We start from the raw sequence: 9,985 nt of genomic DNA, 5'->3' as shown, positions 1-9,985 counted from the left end.
ATTTTTTTTAGTATTTTTTTATTTATTATAATAACTTTTTATTGACAGAACTCCTGCCAGGGTAATTTTTTTTACAACATTATCCCTTGCACTCACTTCTGTTCCGATTTTTCCCTTCTCTCCCTCCACCCCCTTCCCTATATGGCAGGCAGTCCTATATATGAATAACTTTATTTTAAAAAAAAAATCAAAATACAATACAATAAAACTTTAAAAATGGGGGGTGGGGAGGGGGAAGCAGAAAACAATGTGAAACATCTCATTGGAAAACAAGTGACCTGGAAAATATATCCAGAAGAGATAATTTTAAAATTATTGGTCTACCTAAAAGTCATGATTAAGAAAATCCTGGAGATAATCTTTCAAAAATTATCACGAAAAGCTCTCCTGATATTTTACAACCAGAGGGTAAAATAGAAATTGAAAGAATCCACTAATCACCCCCTGAATGAGATCCCCAGACTCCCAGAAATCTTATAGCCAATACCAGAACTCCCAGGTCACGAAAAAAATAATGCAAGCATCCAGAAAGAAACAGTTCAAGTATAGTGAAACCATAGTCAGGATAACATGAGATATAGCAGCTTCTACATTAAAGAATTGAAAGACTTGGAATATGATATTCTGGAGAATAATGGAGCTAAGATTACAACCAGATACATCTGGTATAACAAACTGAATATAACCCTTTAGGAGAAAAGGTAGAAATTTAATGAAATAGAGAATTTTCAGGCATTTGTGATGAAAAGATCAGAGCTGAATAGAAAATGTGATTTTCAAATACAGGGCTGGAGAAGCATAAGGAAGTAATCAAGAAAATGATACCATAAGGGATTTAATAAGATTTATCTGTTTATATTCGTACATGGGAGGATGATACTTGTAACTTATTAGAACTTTCTCATTATTATGACAGGAGTATATATAGACAGAGAACAATAAATGTGAATCGAATATGAATGGATAATAACTTTAAAAAATGAAATTAAGGGTTGAGAGAGCAATGTCCTGGGAGAAAAGGAAAAGGAATGATATAAATTATCTGCCTTAAAAAGAGGCAAGAAAAAAACTTACAGGAGAGTGGAAGAAGGGAATGAAAGGGTGATTGAGTTAACCTTACTCTCATCAGAATTAAAGAAGAAATAACATACATACTCAATACAGATATAAAGATCTATCTTACCCCACAGGAAAGTGGAGGAGAATGGGATATGGGAAGGAGAGAGGGTGATAAAAGAGAAGGCATATTGTGGAAGAGAGTGGTCAGTAGCAAAATACTTTTGGGGAGAGACAAGGTGAAAAGAGAGAGATTAGAATAAATGGGTAGGAGGAATACAGTTAGCAATAGTAATTGTAAAAAGAATTTTGAAGCAAATTTCTCTGACCTCATTTCACAAACATAAGGGAAGTGACTCAAATTTATAAAAAAAAAAAAAAATAAATAAGAAGAAGAACCATACCCCAATTGATAAATGATCAAAAGGTATGAAGTATGCCCAAAGGGCTCTAAAATCATGCATATTCTTTGACCTAACAGTACCAGTACTAAACAAGAATCTCAAAAGATGTTATGGGCCAGAACTTGAAACAAGGTGCTAAGTCACTAGAAATGATAGACAATGCTTATGTACTCAGTTCACAACGTTAGGGTTCATACCTTTAAGAGAGTTTATATAAGGAAGAGCCCATTAAAGGATAAGCCCACTAGAGACTCTGGGAGATTCACAAGTCAGAAGCCCACAAGCCCACTAGAGACTCTGGGAGATTCGCAAGTCAGAAGCCCACAAGCCCACTAGAGACTCTGGGAGATTCGCAAGTCAGAAGCCCACAAGCCCACTCTCTGGAAGGAGGAATCAGATTCATTACATTTTCCACCTTTGTGATGGCTGGAGGCTTTGGATTCAGAGGGAGCTAGAGGCTGAAGCTGGAAGAGACAAAGGACTAGCAGCAAGAGCTCTCAGAACCAAGGAGAGAAATAGGCCTCTAAGAAAGCTAACTGGGCTATTTTGAAGGAAACAATAAAAGATCTGAATTTTTAACAGCTGGCTGCATTTGGGGTGATTATTACACGGAACTGAAACGAAGGCTGCCTCCAGAACTCCCCAAGAAACCTGCTCCCAGAAAACGATTATATTTTAGAGAAGAGAGCACTAGAAACGAGATTTAATTTTTTTAAAAAAAGGAAAAGGTCCTAAATGTATAAAAATATTTAAAATTGCTCTTTCTCAGGGCAAAATATTAGAAACTGAAGGGATGCCCATAAGTTGGAGAATGGTTGAATAAATTATGGTATGTGATTATGATGGAATAGTATTCTATGGGAAATTTTGAGCAGGATGCTCTAAGAAAAACATGAAAAAGTCCTTTAGGAACTCAAGTAAAGTAAAATGTGCTGTCTACAATGTAATAGCAATGTTCTGGTATGATCAGCTGTGAATAATTTTGCAATATAATGATCCGTGACTACTCTGAAGGATTTAGGATGAAAAATTCTATCCATACCCAGAAAAAAGAACTGATTGTGTCTGAATACACACTGAAACATTTGTATTTTCTCTCTTTCTCTGCCTTTGTCTCTGTCCATCTGTCTGTCTGTCTGTCTTTCTCACTCACTCTGTCTCTTTATTCTTTTTTCTTGAGGGTTTTTGTAGAGGGAATAATCTGTGTTTTCTTTCACAATATGACTTTTATGGAAATGTTTTGTATAATTTCACATGCACTTTCTTAATGGGGGCTGGAAGTAGGAATACAGGGAAAGAATCTAGACCTCAAAAGTTTTTTAAATATGTAAAAAAATGTTTTAAATGTAACTGGGGAAAAATAAAAAAATTTAAGAAGAATGTATCTTACTGGCATAGAAGTTTAGTATAAATATGTGAAAATAACCAAAAGCATTGTATAGCAATAAAATGAATATTAAGGAGAGAGAAATCAAGATGAAATCCATTATCTGCCATGGAAGAAGCATCTCCAGTACTGTGACATTTCAACCAAAAGTAACTCTAATGTTGAAAAGATTTTCCTCAGACTTGCTAGAAAATTTGTTGAAGACCTTAATTCAGAGTCGTTGTCATGTCTGTTCTTGCCCCCCCCCCCCAATAGTTGTCATGGATCTAGCCCTGGCAGTGCAGAATGAGAAGGACTTACAGATTGCTCAGACAACTGTGCTCCTGATGAAGGAAGGTGGTGGCCCATAATGGAATGCAGCCAGAGCCCAGAGCCAGAGATCTTCTTTCATAGGCAACTGTTCTGTGAAGTCAGTGACAGTAGGTTTACCACTTAATTAAATAAGTTGCACAACCTATCCTGAATCTTTGGGATTCTGAAAGAGTTAAATGGACTTCAGAATGAATGTGGCAATTTATAATATACATATGTACATCTACACATACATGTATACGTACACTTACGTGAATGTATACATACATGTGTTCATGTGTGTGCATGTGTGATGCATGTGTATATTTTGGGTGCCATGTATTACTATTTGGGACTATAATTCCATCCCTCTTGTGTTTCAAATACAAGTCTGCTGCAATTTCATCACAATATTCAGTGATGGATTTTGTTTCATACTATCATTCCCATTCCATTTTCATATACATCATAGTAAAATTGCTTTTCAAATATCTAAAAAAACAAAAAACTTTTCATATAGTTCTGACCATTTCACAAATTATATAAGAATTTTCAATGGTTCCCTGTTGTCTCTTTGATCAAATAAAAGCTCCTCAACTTGAGATTCCAAGCCTTTTCTATTAGTATATCTCTAACCTACCTTTTCAGTAATATTTCATATACTCTATATCTCCACAAAACTATTATTTTTCTCTTTACTAAGTTCTATAAAGTTATCAGTCTTCTATCACCCATGTTTTTGTATAGGTAATCTACCTAGAATTTATTTCTATTAGAATCTTTTTAAAATTTTACATTAAATTTTATTTTATTTTTAGATTCACATTTTTTCCCCTCTCAAATAGAGAAATCAAGATGTATGTTTGTGTGGGGGAACAACCCTTTTCTCTCATGTTATCCTCTTAAATCTTAAAACAGTTGCAAGGAAATCAAACTGAGGGACCATAATTCCCTGCAGCTCTCAGTTCTCAACTCACATGAGATGAATGAAAATCCTGAGAGACAGTTTCTGGGTAATTAATGATTGATTTATTAATTAGGCTAGATGGGAATTGTGGAGATTAAAATCATCTATCCCACTTTCAGTAAGAGCGATTGTCAGAGATCTGAGTCAATGGCACTTTATTAAAAGGTCCTTGTTCTTTCTAATGAAGTGGACGTCAGATCTTCCTCACAATCTGAGATGCCACTTCCTTCCAGGGCCCTATTTTTATAGGACTAGATGTCCAGTCATTCTAGAATGGCTTTAACCAAATATACTAATTCCATTAAAGAAGCAAAATAACATGTCAGCAAGGTCACAAGTTGGGTGAAATAAAAAAAATATCTCCACATAAAATAGATAGGCTTTTTCTTAATTTGGGCAAGAGGAAATGGTGCAATAGTCAAGTGGTCATGAGATGGTCATCTCATGTCCTATTGGACAAGTGATTGGTCCAAAAGTATAAAAATGTTTGACTTTCCATGTAGTTGTGATCTCTGCCATGCTGGGTTTGGTCACAATGATAAGGCAAAACAAGGGTAGAGGGCCTTTAGCTAATTTTCTATAGTTAAGTGAACTTAGAATCTGCAGCTTACAGCTCTGGGATCTTATATACAGAACTTTCATATAATTCTATCAAATTGATTAATACTGATTGGAATAGAGTAAAAATTGAAATAATATGAATTATTTCTCTCAGAATCAATAAATTGATGGTCAGTGGTTTGTCTTGATAAGCAAGAAGAAAAGGGAAAAGGGGGATAAATCCCTTCTGAAAGAGAACTTCCTTGACAAGGGAATATCAATCCAGAGTGGTGGACAATTAATGAGGCAGGCTAACAGTCTCCTGTTCTTCCTGCGGAGAAGGTGGCTTGATCATGAGACCCAGCAGCCTCCAGCAATCTGGTTAGGGGAAACCATTTCCATCTGGACCTCTTTAGGTAGAGAGCTGGATTGCTCTGAATTCTAATAAAAGGTATCAAGGACAAGGGGTTCTTCCCCCAAGCAAAGGCTCACCCAGACTGGATTCTGTTTATACTATAGATAGAAATTAGGTCTCCCAATTGGGTGAGGACTCCCATATGCCCTGTGGGTTAGAGGAAAATCTCATCACACAGCCATGACCTTTAGAGATTTACTGACCTTTTCTGGAGTTGGGTTTTAACGGAAATTAAAAGAAAAGAAATCACAGATTAAAACTTGGTTATTAATATAATAATTAATTATTCATCTATGAGAGAAGTACTACTTCAGATCATTTACCAATTGATTTACTTCTTTTCATGCAAAAGAATTCTTGTGGCCCTTTCAGCATCAAATTTGGTTTGAAAGAATAGCAACTTACAAGTTCCTGAAAAAAAGAAAAAAAAAAGCACTCTTTCTTCCTTCTATCAGTTCCCACCTTTTCCCTAAGACCTGTACATACAAGAACTCCATAATGAAAGGATCATACCTTAAGGACTACCTGTACCATAAGATTGAGGAATGCCCTCTCCCATACTATAGTAAAGTACTCTTGGTCTCTGGAGAGACCAAAAATCTTTCCCTAAAACCCTGCAGTTTAGAGCCACATATCTCACAATACTGTTAAAATTGAAGGTCTGGATTTGCACATTCACATCAAGGATGTCTTTACTACTTGCTGCTATATACATCTAACTCCAGAGTAATTCAGGATCTTGCCTGTTTCTCTACTACTGCCATGCCACTGTGGCCATTTTTGCTTTGTAATTCCTTGTATGGCCCAGGCACTCCTTGTCATTTTGCTTCTATGTCCATCCACTGTCATCTGTAGGTGCTTATGGCTCCCTGGAACAATCGTTCTTTTGTAGGGGTCATGTTGGACCGTAACTTTGGGCCCTAGGCCAGCCTATGAAAATTTGTAAAATCATTGATATAAGCATATTCAGACATGCTAAGGCCACAGGAGGGATTCTTCCCAAGTAATTATTCCTTGAATCCCAAAATCACATTGATGTCCTAACTATTTCTGTTTTCAGTAGATCCTGTGGCTAGACTACTTTCTAAAATGATACTGTTTCTAACAACCTCTGCATTTTTATAGTAATCATAACACTCCTAATATGGCTTAGAACCAGAATTATGGCTTTTAAACTTTCTTCCTCTTTACCCTAATAGCCAACTAGTTACCCTTGCTTCTTGGCCCTCCTGCTTTGGTGAAATAAAGTTTTGATTCAAAGAGAATCCTGTGTAAGTGTTCTCATTTTGACTCTGAACTAAATGCTCTCTGGAATCTTTAAAACTCATGGTCCTTATCCCCAAATCTAGGTATTACTCTGGAAACCTGAGAATTCTCCACAGGATCAGGTGGCTTATTCAACACAGTAGTCATACTGTTTTCTTTCCTAAATACTTTCCCTAGGACTAGACATGATTTTTTGATATATCAAATCTGAGGTGCTCGTGGTCATATACTCTAAAATGGAGATGTGGATCTAAAGTTTGGCAGGAAGGTCAGGGTTGAAGATAAAAATTTGAGAATCATCTGCATAAATGTGATGGTTAAAGCCATGAGAATTAATGAGATGACCAAGGCAAGGAACAGAGAAAAAGAAAAAAGAGAAGAGGAGCAGGGACAAAGCTTTGCAAAATTGTCATTTTAAGAGACCAAAAATAAAGAACTCGTGGAAGAATTAGAGAAGGAGGCATTAGAGATTCAAGAGAAAAAAAAAACTAGGACCATATCTTATCTCTGATGCTAAGAAAAGCCAGAATATTTAGTGTCAGCAATGTCCAGTGCTACAGGGAGGTCAAGGAAGAGTCATAAAAATGCAACTGGATTTATAAATCAGGTAGTCATTGGTGATATTTAGAAGATTTGTCTGTTTTCTTTAAATACAAGTAATAATTCTGAGAGAAGTTTCCTAATATTGTGGATAGAGATCTGACCTTAGAACCAGGAACACAAGGGTTCAAATCTTTGATGTATCTTTGATACAGGTTAACTGTGTAACTAAGCAAATCATTTCTTCTTGGTGCCTGGGGAAATTTTCTAAGGACTATAAATTACAGAGGTTTGAATATATACTAATAGAGAGCTCATGGCTTCTTATACCATTAAAATCACGAGCTACAGACCTACAACCTGGGAATAATAACTTTGCTGGAGAGCAATCTACAAACCTATGAATACCGAGTTAAGGACTTGAGAAAGCAAAGGTACAAACTGCAAAGATGGAGGCTAAAAGTTATCTGACCCCTAACTCTTCAGACATGTTAAAGAGAAGAACAGTGTCTGGCATATAGTAGGTACTTAATAAATGTTGATTGATGGACCTAAGGTAATGAAACTTTACCGACAATTCAGGCCAGAGTCATGGGAGTTGTAAAGCATTTTCTCATTTCAACTCAAATAGTAGGCCTTGGAAAGTGATTACTGAGGCAGAAGTGAAGCAATTCAAAAGGAAGCCTTGACCTAAAAATGCCTTTGGCACACGGATGGCTGGTTGTTTGGCTGGCTGGTGGAGTTCATTAAGGTATACAAATAGGGACTTTAAACTTGTTTTTTCAGGCAAATATATATTGAATGCTAAATAATAAATGACTTTTTATTCATAAAATAAAAGAAATTAAAGCCAAAATTTGTTTTTAAAATGAAAGGAAAAAAAAGTGAAAGATGCAATTTACAGAAGAACCAGAAGGTGGCAATACAACAGAGACCACGGCTCCGGATGACTGAAGAAGCTCACAAATGGTTTAGTAGAAAGCCAGTAGATCTTCATCTTCAGAACAGCAGAAGACAATACCAAACCAGATGGTTTCATGGCAGCTTCAGAGTTAGAAGAGCTAGCTAGCTTATCCTAAGTGTGCAGTCAATGCCTCAAACACTTACTAGCTATGTAACCTTGGACAGATCAACCACTTTTTGCCTTAGTTTCCTCAATTGTAAAATACTGTCTTCTTCCCAGGATGGCTGTGAAGATTAAATGAGATATTTGTAAAGTGTTTGGCACAGTGTCTAGCACATAAAGAGTTACTATTTAAATGCTATTTGCTTATAATTATTATTTTTCTTGCTATTCTAATTAAATATTCTTTTTACTTTGAATTAATGTTTTCTCTGGGTTGGTCTAGTCAAAGTCAGCCTTATGAGCTATATTTTCTATGGATGCTGACCCATATCTTGAAAGCTTTCATGTTTGAAGAGGTATGTGATACTCCTAGAAGGTCTGAGGACTCTTGGATTAAATGTCTCAGTCTCACATACAATACCCTCTAGATGCAGGGTCTGCTAGTCATCTCTTGCACTAAATAGATGTAAATATCAGTTTTAAATAATGGACCTAGACAGAAAACAAACAAGAAACTTAAAATGTGGAAACACAAGTTATTAAAAAGATACTGCTTGTGCCTACAAGCAGCTGCTGAACATGTTTTCTGCCCCCAGAAGCTACCTGTGCTTTTCCAGGATGCTCCTCAGCTTTAAAGAGTCAACTAAAGCTGGCAATGTTGATTCATTTTAATGAATTCTCCAGCTTGGTTCAGCATTGGGTCTGTGCCAAACTAAATTAGGGATTTCCCTGTGATGTGTTGTCCTTGTAGCATACCCAAAAGTGTGAGTACCCACCTTCTTAACATGCACTTTGTAACCACACTCTATATTACATTCTTGAGTACTGAGGCTTCATAATGCTGTTGCATGGTTGCAGGGAGTACTACAGGCACTCAATATCAGCTGGAGCTCATAAAAGACATAGAATAGACACCATCTCCTTAGAGTTGAATGACTCTGAGCAGATAACACAGAACTGTTACAGTTGTCCCAGTCACTGTTACTTGCTAGCTATGTAACCTTGGACAAATCAACCACTTTTTGCCTTAATTTCTTTGGTTGTAAAATGAAGAAAATAATAGTCTTCTTCCCAGGATGGTTGTGAAGAGTAAATGAGATATTTGTAAAGTGTTGTTTAGAGCTGGAAGGAAATTTAGAATTCACCTTGCCCAATCCTTCAATTTACTGGGGAGGAATCTTGGTAGAGTTGATAAGCAACTTGTTCAAGATCACATAGGGGATACTCCAGCAAGCATTTAAGTGTCTGGAATGGGCCAGGGACTATGCCCTAGGGATACAAAGAAAGGCAAAAATAAAGCAAAAACCCCTGAGTCTCTGCATTTTAATAAGGGACATAATATGTAAATAACTAAGTATACACAAAATATGTACATAGTTGTTGAATCTAGTCTGACTATGATTCCATTTGAGGTTTTCTTTGGCAGAGATGCTGGAGTGGTTTGCCATTTCCTTCTTCAGCTCATCTTATAGTTAAGGAAACTGAGGCAAATTGGTTAAATGACTTGCAGAGAGGGGGTCACACAGCTAGTAAGTGTCTGAGCTAGATTTGAACTCAAGAAACTGATGAGTTTTCTGATTCCAGGCCAGACACTCCTATCTGCTTTGCCAACTAGCTATTCATATAAATAATAGGTGACAGTAATGAAAAGGGGGAAGTTTGGGGTAGGAACTGGGAAAAGCTATTTGAGCTGAGTCTTGAAGTCAGGGAAATGAAGAAGCAGAGATGAGTAGCTAGGGCAAGTATAACGGTCAGGGCAAAGAGACAGTGTTCAAATAATTCCAAATTGAACAATGTAGCTTAATCCTAAAAAGTAGCAAAGCTGGGATTGGAACCCAATGTTCTCTGCCTTTAAAATCATTGCTTTTTCCACACTCTACTAAGGAAGCCCAAACCCAAGCAGATATTGACCCAGAAATGCAAAGCACAGGACGTCACGAAGTATCAAAGAGGTGGGGGTGGGAGGAGGAGGGAAAAGAGAGAAGGGAAGCGGGACCGTTTTGCTTAGCTTTGATTAGCCCTCTTTCCCCGCAGTCTCAGATGCAATACTGCT

Source organism: Sarcophilus harrisii, chromosome 2, assembly GCF_902635505.1.
Source record: "Sarcophilus harrisii chromosome 2, mSarHar1.11, whole genome shotgun sequence".
In the NCBI taxonomy this organism is placed as follows: Eukaryota; Metazoa; Chordata; class Mammalia; order Dasyuromorphia; family Dasyuridae; genus Sarcophilus; species Sarcophilus harrisii.
The sequence above is the reverse complement of the archived record's forward strand: the minus strand, read 5'-3'. Positions refer to the sequence as shown.